Source organism: Suncus etruscus, chromosome 8 (assembly GCF_024139225.1).
Source record: "Suncus etruscus isolate mSunEtr1 chromosome 8, mSunEtr1.pri.cur, whole genome shotgun sequence".
Classification (NCBI taxonomy): domain Eukaryota; kingdom Metazoa; phylum Chordata; class Mammalia; order Eulipotyphla; family Soricidae; genus Suncus; species Suncus etruscus.
Window position 1 is genome coordinate 7,315,843 of NC_064855.1, and position 22,824 is coordinate 7,338,666.

General features: G+C 43.1%; 1 protein-coding gene across 2 annotated transcripts in view; it reads left to right on the plus strand.

Annotated features, from left to right (window-relative positions):
• TMEM123 (transmembrane protein 123) overlaps positions 1 to 22,427 on the plus strand; it is a 639,759-nt gene extending 617,332 nt beyond the window's left edge. Inside the window, exon 6 of one of the 2 annotated variants that reach the window (XM_049778593.1) lies at positions 22,418 to 22,427. The gene's annotated coding sequence lies outside the window, so the exon portion shown is untranslated. Of the gene's footprint in view, positions 1 to 20,844; positions 20,855 to 22,417 lie in introns of those variants that run through there. The other variant, XM_049778592.1, reaches the window with a different exon arrangement.
• Positions 22,428 to 22,824: the final 397 nt, after the last annotated feature.

Sequence of the window (22,824 nt, forward strand, 5' to 3'; positions counted from 1 at the left end):
AACAGTAGTTCTTCATTACAGAGTTATAATCTGATTATTAAACCACAAAAACAAATGGATGCATTTAAACTTAAAAGCAAAGTTATTATTGACCCATTTCAAATATCCCAGCACTCAGAGAGTAGAGTTTATTAAGAATTTTTTCTTTCAGCAACTGAAATGTCATCAGAGGTTAGAAAAGGACCCCGTAACACATTACAAGTATTTATTGGGTTGCATGCATTGGGAAATATATCCATGTGCAGATACAAGTATATTGTAAACTTAATTAAACACAGGCCCCATTAGATTAAGATACCTCTAAGGCCTTGGTGATTAAGCAAAGCAGAATCTAAGCCTTCAAAAGTCTCATGTTTGCAACATTAAAATTAAGGAAAACCAACCACAAACAGCCTTGATGCTTTTGCCAATAAAACAATTTCCTCTTGAGCCATACCCATTGCACCTCAACTCATCACCCACTCCACAGATTCATAACTAATCATAGGAGAGATGCAAGTCAAACCAGTAAAATTCACGGGTCCACTGCTCTTCCAGCTGTAAAGTCTAGGGCACCCTTGGGAGGTATTGAGCTGGGTCACTACCCTGCCAAAACCCCACAGGCACATCCATACCACACAGCTGCTGTCATGCCAATGTCTCACCTCACTGCTTCATGACTAGTCTCTGCATAGACACAAACCCAACAAAAATTCCAGGCACACTTTGCACTAAAAAACTTGTAAGTCTTCTCAGAGTGTGTGTATGAGGGCTGTTTCCCACAAATCCATCTCCTGTACTTCCAGAAGGCCCAGAAATCATACCCAGTTCTCTCTACTACAGCACCATGTAGGGTCCATAGCCCAGCTCCACAGATACTGGAGTTCCTGGAGCAAATGGCCCATCTCCAAACTTCTCAAAACTGACACCCCATTGACACACCAAATTAGATGAGAAAATGGCATAGAGGCCAACTAATCTCAATAACCAAAGACAACAATATAGAAGACTCAACTAGAAACACACAGCTCAGAAAACTCTCAACAAAGACTTAATGACCCCATTGTGAAATAGAACAATTCTCACAAATTTTCTTTTATGAAAGCATTTTTTTCTTTTTTTTAAATATATTTTTAAGTAACATTATCATATTTGGGTTACAGTCATAACCAGAACACCCCCCTTCACCATTGTAACATTACCCCCTTCCCCCTTCCCATCTCTCGCCTGTATTCAAGACAGGTATACTACTACAATTGTTTTTAAGTTCAATAAGTTGTATTTTTTTTCCTTAAAGAATAAAAGTAAAAAAAAGTAAAGGTGTGATAGTAGCAAGAGCCGTTGTTTGCATAGGTCCAAAAAAATGGGGAAAATGGAAAAAATCTTTGACCTGATTACTAAAAAGGCCTCACCTCAGTTTATTGGCATAAGATAGACTCTGGGTTCCAGGCAAACCAGACCGTCCAACTCCAGTCATTCTCAAGGTCCCGGTGAAACTTTTTCACACTTTAGCTGTTGTTGGTATCAGATTATGAAAGCATTTTTTAATAATTCCATTAGCCACTTCTTTTGTAACAAGCAATATATATTATTTTGTACCTGCCAAGGGGAAGGGGTTGCAAGAAATGGTAAACTGAGGGACAATGGTGGAGGGAAGGTCACATTGGTGGTAGAACATTGGATGCCAGAATCAACTGTATTATGAACAACTTTGTAAAGCTTGACATTTAAATAAAGTAAAAAAAAAAACCAACAATTTCTCTTGGCTTTTATACTGTCCCTTTGGAAGAATTTCTCTTAGTTCCTACACACAATGTGCTCTGTATATAAAAATTATGGCTTGGTGTTTTCTCTTTTTTTGGTTTGTTTGTTTTTGTTTGGCTTGGTGTTTTCTGATGGAAATAAACTTCTGCTCACATAAACTCTTAAATTTTTTTTACATATACTTTATTTTATCTTTTAACAGTTCAAATTTGTGTGTGTGCATGTGTGCATGTGTGTGTGTGTGTGTGTGTGTGTGTGTGTGTGTGTGTGTGCAGAGAAAGAGACAGGAAAGAAGCAAGGGAAAAGAAAAGGGCTGGTGATGACCAAATTAGTTTCTCCATGGTTTTACTGCAAGTCAATCCTATCATTAACAATAAAACAATGTTGAAAAGATTTAAGATTATTTCCACCCATTTCCTGACCAGGCTCCCCAAGATTTTGGAGGAGGGCTCAGACCAGTGGGCTTTGGATGCTCCCCTCCATCTGGGTTTGTGCTCACTGGGCAGGGCCAGGAGTGATGCTTGTGGGCCCATAGCACTGCTGGACCTCTTCTCCAAAAGCCAGGCACAAATGGAAATTATTACCATAGTGGTTTCAAGAAGTATGCTCCCAACTGGATTTATTACTATGCACATTATTATTAGTTTTCTTGATCTGAAGGATAATAAACTCATTTTCATCTGTATGGCACACTGCAAGTATTATCAGTTGATTTCTTCCAGAAAGAGAAGCATGAGGATTCCTTCTGAATCTTTGTGTCTTTTACTATCTTTCTTTCTCCCCTCAATTTCCCAACCATCTCAAGTCCTCCTTTAGTGCACTGTGTCTATTTCAGACTCTACTTCCAAATTCCAACCTGCTTTTTAATATAATTTTCTCATAGAAAAGTTCCTCTGTTGAGCAGGCAAACTTTTAATTCCCTCTCTGAGAGTATATTTTTCAGCCTGTTATACATTTATCTTCCTCTAAAGCAGAGCCTGGCTTGATCAAAGAGTTTCTGTTGAATGGAGGGAGGCGGTTTAATATGTTCTGGGCTTTTGAATGAGAGGAGAGCTAGCCTGCTCCTCCTGCTGTTGCCTAATAGCTAGAAAAGCCCACTCGTTTTCCTCTAGTCTTGAAACAAATTTAAAGATAAATATGAGCAGTAATCTCTTCTTACATTAAAATCAGCACATTAGGGAGCCTGGTAATTTGAAGAAATATTAATGCATATTTCCTTTTTCTAGTTCTAAAACCAAAGGACAAGGAAGCTGGTCATTTTTCTAGAAGTTCAGGAAAAAGCCACTCAACACATCTATTTTGAGGACATATATATTCTACACTCTGTCTCAGATCCTGCAGGGTTGAGTAAAATTCTTCTTCCATCCTGAGTAGCCTAAAGTTTACCAGAGGAAAAAAATACAGTAACATATCAGATAAAAAAAAATCTGTCAAAGTTTATAATAGGAAAAATATAAGGAATTAGGATCATGTCAATGAAGAAAACCCCAAGGACTATCTCCAACTCTCTTCCACCTCATATAATGACTCAGATATACACATTTATAGAAACGTAACTTGAGATACTAATCCTAGCCCATTATCAAGCATGGCGATGTGCTTGCCTGGGCCAATAAAACCACAAATGACATGTGCCAATTGCTATTAAAAGCCTAATTTTTTGTTTGTTTATTTTTTGTTTGGGGGACATACCTGGTAGTGCTCAGGGCTTAATCCTGACTCTGTACACAGGGGTCTGTCACTCTTGGTGGGCTTGGGGAACATATGGGATGTGAGATATCAAATTTGAGTTGGCCATGTGTAATACAAGAGCTTTACCTACTCTACTAAGGCTCTAGCCTCAGATAGAAGCTTTGAAGTGATTATTTATTGAAGATTTGACCCTTTGCATGTGCCTAAACCCCTGAACTCTCTACACACTAAAATCATATTTTAATAAAATATTTATAAATCAAGAAGTGGTACAAAATCCATAATAAAGAGTGTCAATGTTAAAAACAGATTGTTGTTTCAAGGTCAGACACAGATAGCCCTATAACTAAGGTCACAATCTTCCTGAAAGAGCCAGTAACTGGGAGCTGGATGGATATGAGGTACAGAGCCTGGCCACTGAATTTCATACCATCATGGTAAATGAGTAAAAGTAAGTTGCAGAAAGGCACAAATAATACAGTGCCAACTATTTTTAATTTAAAAATATCATTCACCAAAATATACATACTAAAATGATAAGAAAATGTGTGTACACACATAAAATTCAGAACATTGATTGATATTCAGCATTAGAAAACACGATTTGGAATAAGAGACTCACTACATGAATAAAAGATATTAGATATTCTTCACTTCCTGAGTTGGATTCTGTGTTTGCATTCTTTCCATCTTAATGGCTATATACCTATTAAACTAAGATTAGATAGAAACAGGTAAGCATTATGAATGACTTCTAATGACACATCATTACATCATGCATGACATACTCCTTTTAGGTGAAAATGTTTTGTAGATGTAACATTAAAACAAAGAATCATGCACACACAAATTATGTAATAAATATTTGTCTTTGTCCTTCATTTTAGGGCACTTAGCTTCTCTGATTTCCATAAATTTTATAATTTAAAAAATAATATTTTTAATAACTGTGGATAGACTAGAACATAGAATAATCTATAATTTTATAACCTGAAGTTGTGGTTCTATTTGTCAAGCATCACTTGAGGACTATTTAACTGAAAGCCTCTGTCTAACCAGAAACTGGAGAACAACAGGTTCCTTTTGCTTCCTTGGGCTTAAAGTCAAAATTTTAACATTCTCCAAAAATTGATGGGCTTCAAAGAGATGAATGAAGGAAGCGAAAACGTCACTCCATTCTCTCTTATTATGTGCTCTTGGCATAATAAGCTTCTGATTTCTCTGCTGAGCAGAGCAGTTTATGAGATCTTTCTCAGGTCACACTGGCTTTCTGATTCATCCCCATTTATACATCTTGACCTCATGTGAGCTAACAAGAGTGGGGCTTGACAATCTCCGGAGCCCTAAATCAAATGGGAGAGAGTGCACTGAAGAGAAAGCACATTGGCATTTCTGTGACATCAGTTTGCTGAGCTTCTTCCACAGTGGTTAAGCTGTCCTCCGGTTACAAAGGCACAGGGACTCAGGGACGTTCAGATCTCCCCAGGGCACTGGCTTCTGTAAGATTCCTTGGGGAAGGCTGGAAGCTGTAGGCCCAGAAGTCATCCTTTCAGCAGAGGCAGACTTTAGGAGGCCAGTTATAGGACACAGGAGGTTGGGTCAGGCTAGCCAGCTCAGAACAATGTATGCTCACAGGCTTGTGTCATCATGACCCAGTCAGCACCTGCAGCAGGTAAATGGGAGCCTGAGAAAAGGCCCGTGTGAACCTCAGCCAACAGCCTCCGACTTCTGCCCTTTCCATCTAGAGTCACTTTTCTCAAAGCCAAGATTCGGATGTCAACTACAATCTCCCTCATCTCCTGCCAGCACCCAAAGGTTTTTCAAATAGTGGTCAGAGAAACAGTCACATACACATGACAGAATTAACCTCATGCCTGTTTCTAAGAATAGTCTTCCTGGCATACCTACAACATGAGAGAAGGAACTACTTTCATTGTTTTGTTCTCATTTTTTATTTCCTTCTGGGAGAGTGTTAGCTGGCCTTGTTCATTTTGTTATTGAATCTCCAGCAAGCCCAAGACATGCTACCACATAACTCGTACATCAAAGTGTTCAGCAACTACCTGTAATGGGGAGAGAAAGAAGACCCCTGGATCCTACAGCAAAGGCAGCCTGGAGGGAGCTACTGACTGGGAAGTGAAACAGCAGCTCTTCTGGTCTTTCCTGTGCTTGCCACCCACAATTTCCATCCTCCTAACAGGCCACAGCTCTTCTCTTCACACTTTCATTAGCTAAAAAGCACTAGCTCTTGTTCACACTAATAAAACAAAGCCCGAACCCTTCCAGCTTGTGATCTCACTTATTATTTTATATGTGTAACTCTGATTTCATTAACTTCTTCTGCAGGTAAATAGATCTTTTCTCTTAAGGAGAATATAAGTGTAGGCCATTCGGGTCCTTTAAAATATAAAAAATGGCATGAAAGTGCAGACTAGACAGAGGCTCGGCTGGGACCAGAACACTCCACATGCCAGGATTTCGTGGGCTTTTGACTGGTATGATGGGGGCTCTGGGCAGGACAGCTAGCCATAGGACCCTGGGCTGACCACTTTGTCCAGGAGAGCATGATTCCCCCCACACCAGGCGGGTCTTCAGGGCCACGCCTGGTTAATCGGGCCTTGGGGGGAGGGGGTGAGAAATTCCTCCCTAGGCATCCAAAAACTGCAGAGCCTTGGCTGGGCCCAGAACACTCCGAATGCCAGGATTTCTTGGTGTGTTTGCCTGGTATGTTGGGGGCTCTGGGCAGGACAGCTAGCCATAGGACCCCTGGGCTGACCACTTAGTCCAGGGGAACAAGATTCCCCCACACCAGGCGGGTCTTCAGGGCCACGCCTGGTTAATCGGGCCCTGGGGGGAGGGGGTGAGAAATCCTTCCTAGGCATCCAAAAACCACAGAGGCTCGGCTGGGACCAGAACACTCCACATGCCAGGATTTCGTGGGCTTTTGACTGGTATGATGGGGGCTCTGGGCAGGACAGCTAGCCATAGGACCCTGGGCTGACCACTTTGTCCAGGAGAGCATGATTCCCCCCACACCAGGCGGGTCTTCAGGGCCACGCCTGGTTAATCGGGCCTTGGGGGGAGGGGGTGAGAAATTCCTCCCTAGGCATCCAAAAACTACAGAGCCTTGGCTGGGCCCAGAACACTCCGAATGCCAGGATTTCTTGGTGTGTTTGCCTGGTATGTTGGGGGCTCTGGGCAGGACAGCTAGCCATAGGACCCCTGGGCTGACCACTTAGTCCAGGGGAACAAGATTCCCCCACACCAGGCGGGTCTTCAGGGCCACGCCTGGTTAATCGGGCCCTGGGGGGAGGGGGTGAGAAATCCTTCCTAGGCATCCAAAAACCACAGAGGCTCGGCTGGGACCAGAACACTCCACATGCCAGGATTTCGTGGGCTTTTGACTGGTATGATGGGGGCTCTGGGCAGGACAGCTAGCCATAGGACCCTGGGCTGACCACTTTGTCCAGGAGAGCATGATTCCCCCTACACCAGGCGGGTCTTCAGGGCCACGCCTGGTTAATCGGGCCTTGGGGGGAGGGGGTGAGAAATTCCTCCCTAGGCATCCAAAAACTGCAGAGCCTTGGCTGGGCCCAGAACACTCCGAATGCCAGGATTTCTTGGTGTGTTTGCCTGGTATGTTGGGGGCTCTGGGCAGGACAGCTAGCCATAGGACCCCTGGGCTGACCACTTAGTCCAGGGGAACAAGATTCCCCCACACCAGGCGGGTCTTCAGGGCCACGCCTGGTTAATCGGGCCCTGGGGGGAGGGGGTGAGAAATCCTTCCTAGGCATCCAAAAACCACAGAGGCTCGGCTGGGACCAGAACACTCCACATGCCAGGATTTCGTGGGCTTTTGACTGGTATGATGGGGGCTCTGGGCAGGACAGCTAGCCATAGGACCCTGGGCTGACCACTTTGTCCAGGAGAGCATGATTCCCCCCACACCAGGCGGGTCTTCAGGGCCACGCCTGGTTAATCGGGCCTTGGGGGGAGGGGGTGAGAAATTCCTCCCTAGGCATCCAAAAACTGCAGAGCCTTGGCTGGGCCCAGAACACTCCGAATGCCAGGATTTCTTGGTGTGTTTGCCTGGTATGTTGGGGGCTCTGGGCAGGACAGCTAGCCATAGGACCCCTGGGCTGACCACTTAGTCCAGGGGAACAAGATTCCCCCACACCAGGCGGGTCTTCAGGGCCACGCCTGGTTAATCGGGCCCTGGGGGGAGGGGGTGAGAAATCCTTCCTAGGCATCCAAAAACCACAGAGGCTCGGCTGGGACCAGAACACTCCACATGCCAGGATTTCGTGGGCTTTTGACTGGTATGATGGGGGCTCTGGGCAGGACAGCTAGCCATAGGACCCTGGGCTGACCACTTTGTCCAGGAGAGCATGATTCCCCCCACACCAGGCGGGTCTTCAGGGCCACGCCTGGTTAATCGGGCCTTGGGGGGAGGGGGTGAGAAATTCCTCCCTAGGCATCCAAAAACTGCAGAGCCTTGGCTGGGCCCAGAACACTCCGAATGCCAGGATTTCTTGGTGTGTTTGCCTGGTATGTTGGGGGCTCTGGGCAGGACAGCTAGCCATAGGACCCCTGGGCTGACCACTTAGTCCAGGGGACCAAGATTCCCCCACACCAGGCGGGTCTTCAGGGCCACGCCTGGTTAATCGGGCCCTGGGGGGAGGGGGTGAGAAATCCTTCCTAGGCATCCAAAAACCACAGAGGCTCGGCTGGGACCAGAACACTCCACATGCCAGGATTTCGTGGGCTTTTGACTGGTATGATGGGGGCTCTGGGCAGGACAGCTAGCCATAGGACCCTGGGCTGACCACTTTGTCCAGGAGAGCATGATTCCCCCCACACCAGGCGGGTCTTCAGGGCCACGCCTGGTTAATCGGGCCTTGGGGGGAGGGGGTGAGAAATTCCTCCCTAGGCATCCAAAAACTGCAGAGCCTTGGCTGGGCCCAGAACACTCCGAATGCCAGGATTTCTTGGTGTGTTTGCCTGGTATGTTGGGGGCTCTGGGCAGGACAGCTAGCCATAGGACCCCTGGGCTGACCACTTAGTCCAGGGGAACAAGATTCCCCCACACCAGGCGGGTCTTCAGGGCCACGCCTGGTTAATCGGGCCCTGGGGGGAGGGGGTGAGAAATCCTTCCTAGGCATCCAAAAACCACAGAGGCTCGGCTGGGACCAGAACACTCCACATGCCAGGATTTCGTGGGCTTTTGACTGGTATGATGGGGGCTCTGGGCAGGACAGCTAGCCATAGGACCCTGGGCTGACCACTTTGTCCAGGAGAGCATGATTCCCCCCACACCAGGCGGGTCTTCAGGGCCACGCCTGGTTAATCGGGCCTTGGGGGGAGGGGGTGAGAAATTCCTCCCTAGGCATCCAAAAACTGCAGAGCCTTGGCTGGGCCCAGAACACTCCGAATGCCAGGATTTCTTGGTGTGTTTGCCTGGTATGTTGGGGGCTCTGGGCAGGACAGCTAGCCATAGGACCCCTGGGCTGACCACTTAGTCCAGGGGAACAAGATTCCCCCACACCAGGCGGGTCTTCAGGGCCACGCCTGGTTAATCGGGCCCTGGGGGGAGGGGGTGAGAAATCCTTCCTAGGCATCCAAAAACCACAGAGGCTCGGCTGGGACCAGAACACTCCACATGCCAGGATTTCGTGGGCTTTTGACTGGTATGATGGGGGCTCTGGGCAGGACAGCTAGCCATAGGACCCTGGGCTGACCACTTTGTCCAGGAGAGCATGATTCCCCCCACACCAGGCGGGTCTTCAGGGCCACGCCTGGTTAATCGGGCCTTGGGGGGAGGGGGTGAGAAATTCCTCCCTAGGCATCCAAAAACTGCAGAGCCTTGGCTGGGCCCAGAACACTCCGAATGCCAGGATTTCTTGGTGTGTTTGCCTGGTATGTTGGGGGCTCTGGGCAGGACAGCTAGCCATAGGACCCCTGGGCTGACCACTTAGTCCAGGGGAACAAGATTCCCCCACACCAGGCGGGTCTTCAGGGCCACGCCTGGTTAATCGGGCCCTGGGGGGAGGGGGTGAGAAATCCTTCCTAGGCATCCAAAAACCACAGAGGCTCGGCTGGGACCAGAACACTCCACATGCCAGGATTTCGTGGGCTTTTGACTGGTATGATGGGGGCTCTGGGCAGGACAGCTAGCCATAGGACCCTGGGCTGACCACTTTGTCCAGGAGAGCATGATTCCCCCCACACCAGGCGGGTCTTCAGGGCCACGCCTGGTTAATCGGGCCTTGGGGGGAGGGGGTGAGAAATTCCTCCCTAGGCATCCAAAAACTACAGAGCCTTGGCTGGGCCCAGAACACTCCGAATGCCAGGATTTCTTGGTGTGTTTGCCTGGTATGTTGGGGGCTCTGGGCAGGACAGCTAGCCATAGGACCCCTGGGCTGACCACTTAGTCCAGGGGAACAAGATTCCCCCACACCAGGCGGGTCTTCAGGGCCACGCCTGGTTAATCGGGCCCTGGGGGGAGGGGGTGAGAAATCCTTCCTAGGCATCCAAAAACCACAGAGGCTCGGCTGGGACCAGAACACTCCACATGCCAGGATTTCGTGGGCTTTTGACTGGTATGATGGGGGCTCTGGGCAGGACAGCTAGCCATAGGACCCTGGGCTGACCACTTTGTCCAGGAGAGCATGATTCCCCCCACACCAGGCGGGTCTTCAGGGCCACGCCTGGTTAATCGGGCCTTGGGGGGAGGGGGTGAGAAATTCCTCCCTAGGCATCCAAAAACTGCAGAGCCTTGGCTGGGCCCAGAACACTCCGAATGCCAGGATTTCTTGGTGTGTTTGCCTGGTATGTTGGGGGCTCTGGGCAGGACAGCTAGCCATAGGACCCCTGGGCTGACCACTTAGTCCAGGGGAACAAGATTCCCCCACACCAGGCGGGTCTTCAGGGCCACGCCTGGTTAATCGGGCCCTGGGGGGAGGGGGTGAGAAATCCTTCCTAGGCATCCAAAAACCACAGAGGCTCGGCTGGGACCAGAACACTCCACATGCCAGGATTTCGTGGGCTTTTGACTGGTATGATGGGGGCTCTGGGCAGGACAGCTAGCCATAGGACCCTGGGCTGACCACTTTGTCCAGGAGAGCATGATTCCCCCCACACCAGGCGGGTCTTCAGGGCCACGCCTGGTTAATCGGGCCTTGGGGGGAGGGGGTGAGAAATTCCTCCCTAGGCATCCAAAAACTGCAGAGCCTTGGCTGGGCCCAGAACACTCCGAATGCCAGGATTTCTTGGTGTGTTTGCCTGGTATGTTGGGGGCTCTGGGCAGGACAGCTAGCCATAGGACCCCTGGGCTGACCACTTAGTCCAGGGGAACAAGATTCCCCCACACCAGGCGGGTCTTCAGGGCCACGCCTGGTTAATCGGGCCCTGGGGGGAGGGGGTGAGAAATCCTTCCTAGGCATCCAAAAACCACAGAGGCTCGGCTGGGACCAGAACACTCCACATGCCAGGATTTCGTGGGCTTTTGACTGGTATGATGGGGGCTCTGGGCAGGACAGCTAGCCATAGGACCCTGGGCTGACCACTTTGTCCAGGAGAGCATGATTCCCCCTACACCAGGCGGGTCTTCAGGGCCACGCCTGGTTAATCGGGCCTTGGGGGGAGGGGGTGAGAAATTCCTCCCTAGGCATCCAAAAACTACAGAACCGCGCGGGGGCTTACGCCCCCGCGCGTACTTCATGTATTTCATGTATTCAGAATATCCCTTATTCTTATGTTATGTTTTCCGTACACAGAATGTTTATTTTGTATTCTCCCCTTTCCCACACCCCTACAAAGCTCTTTTTCACTCCTTAACTCTCTAACCCCTTCTCAAACATCACTAATCTAGTTTTCTCTTTTTAACTTCAGTAGTGTAGAATCGTAATCACAGTCCAAAGCTGTGCATTGTGTATGACAACCCCAAACTGTTTCAAGATACATAAAATGGACACGTATTTCTTTAGAATATTTTGTGTTTTTTCTCTGACAGCTATAATTCTTACTAAATGTTGTCTTATATAGTGATGATTCTAACCACTTTTTATGTTCTCTTTTTGAGCTGTTTAACAAGGAATTTTGGTGGAAGAGTCCCCCAGTTTAATGCTTATGATTGAATCATGTCAATGGAATCATTGTAATTGTTCTTATGGCCCCCATACGCGCCAATAACACCATGTGGCATTGCTTCTTATTTGCATAGGCACATTAAAATGGGAAAATAGTATAAATACAAATAAGATCCTATCTAATAGAGATTAGAACACACAAACCTTGTAGTGCAAAGGGACCTTACACCCTGAACATTGACATAACGACCTGGCACAGACGTCAGAAGAAAGGGCATATTCCATTCTCCCCTGAACCAGGAAAGCCATCCACGAAACATCCAGGCTGGTCTATAACATCACTTGGAAGCAATCCTCTACCATGGAAGACCTACACTGCTCAGACTTCGACCTGCTCAAAAGAGACTTCCCTTAACACTGAGAAGACTTAACAACAACAACGACCGGCTTACAGGACAGGGCTCCCTGCATTGCCCTTTGATTGTGAGGTGAAAGGAGAGGATGCTCCACGTCCTGACTTCAATGTAAGATATGCAGATTCCAGGATCTTTAATACAGAAACATGATACCAACAACAGAGACTGTGTGAAAAATAAAAGTGTGTTGGCACTACAGACAATGTATTGGATTGGACGATCTAGCTTGCTTGGAGCCTAGACTTGGTCTTGTGCCAGGAAACTTCAGGGGTCTGGTCTCTTTGTACTTAGGCCAAGGTTATTTCTTTCCATGTTCCTCATATTTTGGTGAGCCTATGCAAACAACAATTGCCACTCTAACACCATTCTTACTGTGCTCCTTTAACTCTAATCCTTAAAAAGAACTCACTTAAAATTTGAGGTTAACTTAAGCTAATATGCATGTATATGGAAATGTAAGAAAATACTATGCCTGTAATGTTTAAGGAGTTACGTAAGTTTTATGGCTTTAGATTGCCTTGTGTACTGTTAAGAAATATTATAATGTATTACAATCTGGGGACTTGAGGGACAAAGTAATTGTACATGGATTCTGTGTTATTTATCTTAATGTTCTTTGGCTGAAATTTCAAAGTTAATATATCAGCAAGGGGACTTCTGAGAATTATGTTATGGGTGATTGTCCTTCCACTGTAACTTTACCTTGTCCTCTTACTTTGCACCCTTGTTCTCATAATTAAAAATAAAAATTTAAAAAAAAAAAAAAAAAAAAAAAAAAAAAAAAAAAAAAAAGAAAGTGCAGACTAAGACACAGAGGAGAAACTATGAGATAGGTTGGTAGTTTTTATTATTCTTCAGATATTTTACATTGTTGTCCAAAGATAAACATTTTAGGAAGCTGAATCTACAATTCAACATGAAGGAAAGCGTGCACTATCTTGCCAAAACCTTGCACTGCTAGCTTAATTAAAATTTGAGTTAATTGTTTCAATTAAATGTTTCTCAGAATTTAAAATTTTCTAGTTTTTCTTGCTTCTTTCTTTTTGAAAATTACTTGCTTTATAAAAAAAATTCATTAAATGTGTCTCAGCAGCATGACAGAACTCAACTTTGTGCTTCAATTTGTAAATTTTAGCCAAAGAAAATTAATCAAATGAGACATCCTTAATCAAATCAAATTATCCTTCTCTTGGGACTGACTCTGATGCTTCCATCTGCTACTTACTTCTAGTTTCTATATATTTTTTCCAATTTTTTTTCCTGTGGTTTCACCTTCGATAGCAACTCTCTAGATGAATTTGTCTGACTTGCTGTCTTTTTAGTAACTGCTGCTGCCCTTCGGCCTAAAGTACTATTACAGTCTTCTACTTCCAATGTTCATCTTTCATCTGGAATTTTCTCTGCTGCTGTTCACATAGCAGGAGATTTGGAACTTGGCATTCCAGACATGTAGGCTTGAATCCCTGCTTCAGATCTTAATCACAACTTTAGATGTGCTATCAACTCCCAAAGCTTTTATTTCCTCATATGCCCTATTGTCATATACCTGTTAGAAATCTCAGGATTATCATATGCAATAGGCCAGACAAGATAGGTAAAAAAACATTGTTCCTTCCTTGAAGTGAATATAAATGAGCTTCAGATGTTGAGTTGGTTGTAAATTACTGTGATTCAAATATAAGTCTGGGCAGAGGATCTATTGTGACAACTTCCAAATAGATCATTAAACTTGGATAAAAACCAAGAAAGGGAAGTAGAGAAAATAAAGAGACTTGGGAAAGATTCTTTGGAACAACCATTTTAAAGAACTGATTATACTGCATTCTATTTCTTTTCTTTTCTTCCTGTTGGCATTTCCCAAGGCTCTGGAAGGGTCATGCTGCTTTTCTCTCCTTCTGAGTCATTCATTCATGTAACAATCACTCTACCCAAGAATTACAAATCTGCAAGACTTTGTTGCATACTCTAGACATAGAGTAATGAACCAGACACAAAAACTCCCTGCTTTCTCAAGTCTGCACTCTCCTAGATTAGTCAAGCAAATAACCGACCAACCAAAGATCAAAATATCAAAAATAACAAAGAGAATATTAGTGGTGTTCTCTTTGATGGCAATAAATAAATAAATAAATAAACCTAGCAGCTTTATTCAGGTAGGCTTCAGGCTACCATGATCCTCTATAAGATCTTAAGATCTGAGTGACAAGAGGCAGCAACACTACAAAGACCTGAGGTAAGAGAGTTCTAGGAAGGGAGGAGAGTGAGTGGCAAGGATGTCTGTGCGATATCAACTTTACTTACCTAAGGGTTAGAAAGGAAAATGGTTAGTGTATACAGTGTGATGAGTTTGGAGGTAAGTATGCATCCATGAAATTAGAACTATAATCTATATCATTAATACATATAAACCTTTTTATTTATTTATTTACTTATTTATTTATTTATTGGATTTTGGGCCACACCCAGTGAAGCTCAGGGGTTACCCCTGATTATGCACTCAGAAATTGCTCCTGGCTTGGGGGACCTTATGGGATGCCACTGGAGGATGAACCTCTGTCCATCCTGGGTCAGCGTGTACAAGGCAAACACCCTACCGCTGTTCCATTGCTCTGGCCCCATCTTATATAAAACTTTTTAATGCTTCTTTCTGGCCTCTTTATTATTGTTATGAGATAACCCAACATAATATTTTTAGTAATAATTTTTATTTTGACCAAAGTAGATTACTAATATTTCACAGTAATATTTTAGGTACATATTGATATTCCATAAGGGGAATTCCCACCACCAAAGTTGTCCTTCCTCCACCCCCATTCTCTGCATGCATTCTATATCCCCCTCCCTTAACACCCCCTCCCCGGGCTGCTAGTATAAGTGGTCCCTTCTGTGTCTAGCTTGTTGTACATCGGGTATTGATTCTGTTATCGTTGGCTTATGGTTTGGTGTTTAAGTCCAATCACTTTTATTACTACTTAGTGACCATACAACTGTTCGGTCTTGGTACCCTCCATTATTTTCCCCTAAATTTGAGAGGTGGAACAAGATGAAGAACCCAACATGATATTGCTCTCTAGCTAAGCTGCATGCAATAAACTTGAAGCCAATAGTTTCATCTTTGCTGCCTCCATCATGAAGTAAGTGTGAGCCCGCTGTTCTGTGATCCCCAGCAGGGCAAATGATTTTCAATCAAGTGTGATTGACTATGGAAAGTAACGAGAGAATTTCAAAGTTTTTCTTACTGATGTAGATGAGATCCTGAAATAACTAACATTTTTTTATCAACATAGAATTTTCTGAATTTCTCTAATACTAATCCATGACCTTGACAAGAACATCTACACCACAACCTGAATATATTGTAAAAGGAGTCAAATAGGTAATAAAGAAATGGGCAGAAACATGGTGTTAAAGGGAAATAGATGTATGTTTAAGCAAGGAGATAATAAACTATGATTTTATTCTGCAAGAATCCAGTAGAGAAGAAAGTAATGACTAAAATATAAGAGGAAATGAGATTAGTATAAATTAAGATAAGTATAAAAAACACAAATAAGTGAAAAAAATTAACTTATCTTGGGTTGGAGCAATAACACAGTAGGGTGTTTGCCTTGCACACAGCCAACTGAGTTTGATCTCCAGAATCCTATTTGGTCCCCTAAGCGTGCCAGGAATGATTTCTGAGCACAGAGCCAGTAGTAACCCCTGAGTGCCACTGGGTGTGGCCCCAAAACCAAACCAAAACTTATCTTTAATAGGGACTCATTAGCTAAACTTTTAATAAAAAAGAGAAAGTAAATAGTGAAGCTCTGGGTGTAGAGATCTGCAGCAGAAAGATGGAATTAAGTTGTGTTTTCTTTATAAATAAAATTTTTATTATTTCCATCACCTGAGAGTAAGGAAGTATGAGAAACCTAAAGAGGAAAAAAATGAAAATAGTCATTTGAGAAACATGAAAAGTAAATCTATCAGGAAAGTTTATCAATGGAGCAGTAGGAAGTGCTTACTTGAGAACAGAGATTTATTTAAAAAAGAGAGTATGGCTATCCTTTTCCATATAGTTTTGTATTCAGATTCAATTCATAATGAATTAAGTTGTTACTTGGGATTATCTAAGGTTAAGTCAGAGAAAAAAATCACAAGTAGGGGCCAGAGAGACAGTACAGTAGGTAATACTATTCACACACATCTTGTATCGACCAACTTGGCTTTGACTTCCAGCATCCCATAAGGTTTCCTGAGTACCACAAGGCATGTTCCTGAGCACAGAGACAGGTATAAATACTGAACAAATCTGGATGTGGCCCCCAAATAAGCAAACAAACAAATCACTGGTAGTAACAGTCTTGAAAGGGAATGACTTTAAGGTTGATTATGGATCTTGAGACAATGAGAAATTAGAGGCCTCTAGCAGAGTGAGGGAATATTCCACCAAAGGTGTCAAAGTGATAGAATTATGGATGGTTTTAATTTTGTATACATTTGTGGTTTTCTCTGTATTTAAAGTTTTTCAGAAAAATTAAGTCAACTAACACTTCATTTTTATTCACTAACTTGTGTGTTTGGCACCACATTATATGAAAAAGTTAAAATAAACAAACAAAAAGATAGGGTAGCCTGGATGAATGACTAGCACAAATTCTCATCTTTAAAACAGTCAAGAAACAAGAATGGAAAGTCCCATATTAAATGTGGTAAAAAGTCCCTAGTTGTATAAGTACTGACTAACCATCAAGTCGATAGGACTGAATTATGAAGAAATATGAACTTAGTGCTCTTATTTATTCCTCCTTTCCTACTTCTGCAGTGCCTTCTTACTGGCTTGGGCCATCTCAGATTCTCTGGCAGCCAAGGTCACTGGAGCAAGAATCGACAGTCAACTCTAATCACAAGACAAAGATGTTCTGAGCTTGCCAGAGGTGGTTTGCTTGAACCCCACAAGGTCTCTTCCTGTTCATCATAAATCCTCAGCTCTTGGACAACATTTCAGAAAGACAGAAGAATAATGGCAAGTAGCTGCTGCCAATGGAAAGGGTTTTAAATAGAATCTGGGACCAGGATTCCTGTCTTCCTTAGCTATTTATTTAGCAGCTAAACTCAATGTTTGACGGAGGTGATAAAACATTGAACTACACAATGGACAAGGTCAGGTTCTCTTGGTATGTTCCAACACCTAAATTAGCACCTCCTGTGTGGTAAACATAGTACAGTATGGAAGTATGGAAAAAGAGATAGAAAAAAGATGGAAGGAAGGATGGAAGGAGGAAACAAAGGGAGGAAGAAAGGAAAGAAGAAAGGAAGGATGAAGAAAGGGGAAGCCAAGAAGAATAAAATTAGAAATATCCAATTAATTTATTAACAAAAACCTTAATAGCATACTTGTAATAAAAAGTAAATTCCAAATAATACAACTACCTCTGCAGTGATAACCACATGGTAGAGTTTGTCAGTCAGTAGAAAGGAGTGGCATACCAAATGCATGCTAAGACTTCAATGAAATTTGAAATTATGCTATATAATTTTTATCTAATGACATAAATTTAGACTCAAAACCCCACTTATTATATGGTTTCATTTATATGTAGTGTCCAAAAATAGCCAATTCTTACAGACACAAGTGAATGAATGGTTGCCTGGGGCAAGGACAACTAAGGAGCAAGAATGAATGACAATGAACCTGGAATTTCCTTAGAGGCAAGTTAAAAATACTCTCAAGATGGATGGTAGAGATTGTTTCACAACTGAGATTATACTCAAACTCACTGAACTGTACCCTCTCAACGGAAAAGAGATTTAAGGCCTGTGAAAAGTATCCCATTAAAGCTACAAAACCATAAAGACAAACAAATGAGTGTCCAAAAAGGAGAGAGCAGAGGAGCACCTAGACAAGAACCCTGACCTAGACAGTGAGGAAGGGGTGAGTTGAGGGGAGGTGGAAGGGTGAGCTAGAGGGTGTATTAGAGAAAACATTCCCAGGCAGATTAGTGACCCACAGAGACTAGACATCCAAAAGGAAGTTAGTCATCTGGGAGAAATGGGAAGGGAGAGGTTGGGGCCACATGGTCTCACCCCATTGCATCTTTCTAGATCTGAAGAAAAACAAAGCCAACACCTTTAACCAGAAACAGTCAGGCTAAGGGGGAGACTGAGGGTTTGGGAGGAGGCAGAAGTCATGGTTTCACCATGGAACCATGGAAGCTGAGTTACAGAAGTTAAGCATGAACTCAGGGGACAATGTGAGATTCCTTCTAAGAAGCACTCCGACTAGAGGCAATGTGCATGCATACCAGGGAATCATTTGGGCTTCTGAATGTGCATGAAGTAGTTGAGGAAAAGATGGTAGCAAGAATCTTCATGCTTCTCTGATGCCAGGGAAAGAGGACAGAAGAAAATAGAACAAAGAAAGAATGGTCAGGAAGCAAGGAGGTAAGTGGGAGAGTGGGTGTCCCAGAGATCAGGAGGAAATGAGGAAAAAGTTGAGAGAAAAAGAATTGTCTTTAATCTACAAAACAACCCTATGGATTCTTTATCATGCATGGAAGACCACATTCCTATACATTTATTAATAACAGGAAGAAAATAAAAAGGAGGGACATGGTTTAGGACCAGTACAAGGAGTAGAAGCTTCTGTTACACACAACTGATCTGAATTTGATGCTTAACACCCTATATTGTCCCCCAAGCATTGCCTGGAATGAGGCTGGAGTAGAGCCAGGACTAGGTCCTAAACACTGTGGGGTGTGCCCCAAAACTTCCAAAAAATTTAGAGCAGCAAGTTTTCATGACATTACTGACCCAACTTCTGCCCATCCTTCTGCTCTTCCCAAATTATATCAGCTGCTAACTCCTGACCCTAAAGGCAGAAGTCAGTTTGAAGGTCAGAAGAAAGGGAGGAAAAGCCTGGTGGCACCACCAGACCTTTGTGCTAACCTTCAATGCCTCTGAGACCTCTGGCACCTCATGAAAAACACATGCAAGAGCCAGGTTTGCATGTTTCCAACTGTGGCCCTGACATGTTAAGGTCAAGTCCCTTAGTGGCCCATTCAGGACTGGACTTAAAAACAATAGTAGTGTTAGCAAACATCATGTAAAGGCTGCTAATGATAGAGCAAGGACCAGTGTTCATCCTGCTTTCCTGTCAGGGTTCACTCTTCTCACAGTGCATTTTTCACTCACCCCACCTTCCTTCAGAGTTGTCCAAAAAGATTTCACTCTATCTGCTCACCTGTTTGAAGTATTACTTATAGGTAGTCCACTGCTTCTGCCAAGAAAACATCTTCATAATGTCTCAAAGGCCAAAGACACAAAGACATTTCTGACCGCCAAACTTTGTTGGGGGGAATCTTTCCTCTACCATTTCCCTGACCTGCTCACATGGGTCACTCCTGCTACAAAAGATTCTGCTCTTAGTAGCAGTACATACTTTGCCATTTATTGACGATATAGCCCTTTCCAGCACCATCTATTCCACATGTTTACACCCTATATTGTCAAGCAGGCCAGATGTTCCTGGATCCACCTCCTAGAATCATCAACATATCACAGCCAACAGGACACAGCAAACATTATCAAATAAATAAACGACATAGTGATAACCAAATCCTTTCAGGTTTTGATTGTGATGATGATGCAAGTATATTTTAATAAGTATTAGCTCACATGTCTCACATCTTACCATTTCTACTGATTCTAAGAGAATATGAGGCAGAGCATGATAAAACATCCTAGGGAGTCGCCTAGGCAACCCCATAACGACATCCTTCAGAATATTGGATACCTGTTGTTTTCAATCCTCTCATATGAAACATCCTATCAAAATGAAAAAAAAAAAAAAAGCATTGCTGTGTGGCACATCTCCTTGTTTCCATCCTTGGCAAATTTTTAATATTGAAATAGTTCTCAAAATTTAGGTTTTTCTTATGGAAACAAAATATTTGGTTGTGTTTTTGTGTGTTTTAAATGAACTAGGGAAAAAATTGTTGCAAATTCTATTTGATTTTGTAGTTGTCAAACAACATATAATTTGCTCATTTACTCTCAGTGATGTAACCAACTTCATGATGCATTTGTGGTTATTTATAAGGTATTTCAATATCTTTCTCCTCACATAAACCTCCCCAAAAGATAGCAATTGTCACATTTATATATAAAGACACTCAAAAGTATTAAGTGACTTACAATAAATCTGGGAACTATTCACAGGTCTTAGAGTTTTAGATCTAAAATGGATCTGATTATTTCCTTTACGCTTCAAAGGAAGTGTTCCAATTGAATAGAAATTTAACATCTAGAATAAATTCTATGAGAATAAAGGTTTTAGACAAACTAATCTATTTCTGCCTTTTTATTGTGAAAGAAGAAACCACTGGCCCCTGTCATAATATTTTGTAACATTAGACAGGAATCCTGTTTTGAAGTCTGGTTATCTATGGGGTTTCAGGAAAGTATTTAACCTCTCTGCGTCTCACATTCCTAATCTATGCAATCAAAGCTATAATCATATTTATCTCAAGAGACTTATGTGCATTGTAAAGGGCTCACCACCATATCTAACATAGAGGAAATTTGATAAATGTTATTATTTTCTTGGAGATGACTACCCCTTCTATTTGGAATACTAGTTCTTGATAATCTATAATCCCATTGCTGTGCTTGGCGCATTATCTTATGTGTCATTTATTTTTCCAAACATTCAATCCTTCAAGGTAATATTTTTATTCCCATCTTACAAATAAAGATGCTGAAGTGGGGAATGTCTTGATAACAACGTCAAGGTTTTACTGACCACTAGATTTGTCTCTTAGATTCAGCTAACCTCAACCCTTGGTTTTTGTGGGTTTGGGTTTTTTTTTTTTTTTTTTTTTTTGTATTTTGGGTTGTTTTTGCTGTCACTCTGCTGCTTCTTTGACTGGACCAATGGACTGAAATTCCCAAGTGTCTAGCTCTTCTGACTAAGAGAGGGTGCAGTGTGCAGAGTTCCCAGAGGACTGAGCTGAAGTTCTTGCATGGGATCAGAGTGCCCCTGTGTTCAACTGGTGCACAGAGAGAATCAGAACTACATGTGCTTCTGAAGACTGTCCCAGGAGGAAGGTTGTTGCCCACCCCAGGTGGGCACTTTATCCAACTCAAAAAGAAAAACCTTTGCTTTCGGGTAGTAATTCTCTGACTCCAGCTAAAGCATATCAATCTGGGAAAAAAATTTAAACTGAGAGAAGAATAAAGAAATGAATCTCTTCTCCCCCATCTAACACATAATTCTGGGAAATCTAGTGGTTCAAAAGAATGTGCTTAAAAGATTTAAGGTATCTTTTTTTTTTTTGTGGTTTTTGGGTCACACCCGGCAGTGCTCAGGGGTTATTCCTGGCTCCAGGCTCAGAAATTGCTCCTGGCAGGCATGGGGGACCATATGGGATGCCGGGATTCGATGACCTCCTGCATGAAAGGCAAATGCCTTACCTCCATGCTATCTCTCCGGCCCCAATTTAAGGTATCTTATCTTTTTTTTAATTACAAAAATTGTATTTACTATACAAATAACAGTATTAATAGGGATAAGAGGTATGACAGGGGAAAGAGAAATGTAACTTACTGACCTATAAGACAAGAGTAGGACAAGGCATAGATTGGAACCATCAGGTAGTCTCAGAGCACAACCTTGGTTTAGGAAGTTGCAGGATTTGTGGCAAACTTCCAGTCTCTAAATAAAAATGTACAAATAGGATCAAGATGGTGAAAGAGCTATTGGCCTTCTATGGAGTGTCAGGAGGTGCCTAACACTCTGTTCATCTTTGTTCAATGGGCAGGGAGTAGGTGAGTCCTAGTTCAGCCTTAAAAGTTGCTATCTTGGTGGGAGCTGGAGCCAGGTACAGAAGGTAGTGCATTTGGTTGGATTTCTAGCATCTTTATTTATTCCCTGAATCCATTAAAAGTGATCCTGAGCAAGATATACCACTGGGTATGGCACATAAATAAATTTTTAAAAGTTGCTTTGTTGGAACAGGTATTGTAGTCTTCATACCCTTCTCTAGGAAGAAGGAGCTAAGGTGGAATAAAGCTTGTAAGAGATTTACCAGGGGACTATTTCTGTGGAAAATAAAGGGAGTGAGCTTCTGGAGAAAAGATACACTCATCCTGGAACAAAGGCTGTTAGGTCCCTGCCCTTGGCTGCAGAGAAGGGTTCTTTAAAAAAAAAAAGAAATTATTTTATTTTATTGAAACCATTGTGATTTACAAAGTTCATCATAGTTAGATTTCAGACATACAATGAATCAGGGCCAACCCCATCACCAGTGTTTATCTCTCTCCACCAATGTTCCCAGAGCGCATCCTATACCACCACCCTTTGCCACCTGGCCTACCAATATAATAGACCCATTTTAAGTTTAGGTTGTTTAGGTTTGGGTCTCTTGATTCCACTGTTGTTGACCATGGCTTGGATATTTAGATCTGTTCTCTCTCTCTCTCTCTTTTTTTTTTTTAATCTGGACCAATGGAACTGAAACCACTTGGCCCTTGACATCCTTTCTTTTTTTCCTCTTCTTAATTTTATAAAAAAAAATGCAGAACTATGAAGCAAAAACAAAATAATTTATGTCCCAAGAATCTATGAAAAATGTGGGAGCCCTTATCTAAAAGATAAAAGAGGGATGACAGTTTTTTGCACAGGCACAGCAAAAGTTGGGGAAAATAGAAAGGAAAAAACCTTTGGTCTAAAAGAACAGAGTGTCCCTACCTCTAAAGCATCCTGCCATAGAACAACTACAGGCTCCAGGCATACTAAGTTGTCTAACCTAAAGTCTTTCTTTATGATCCCAGGAACAGTTTTCCTCAATTATGGTTGTCACAGTCAGGCTTCAGTAATTAGAGAGCTTGTTTTTTGTATAAGGCCT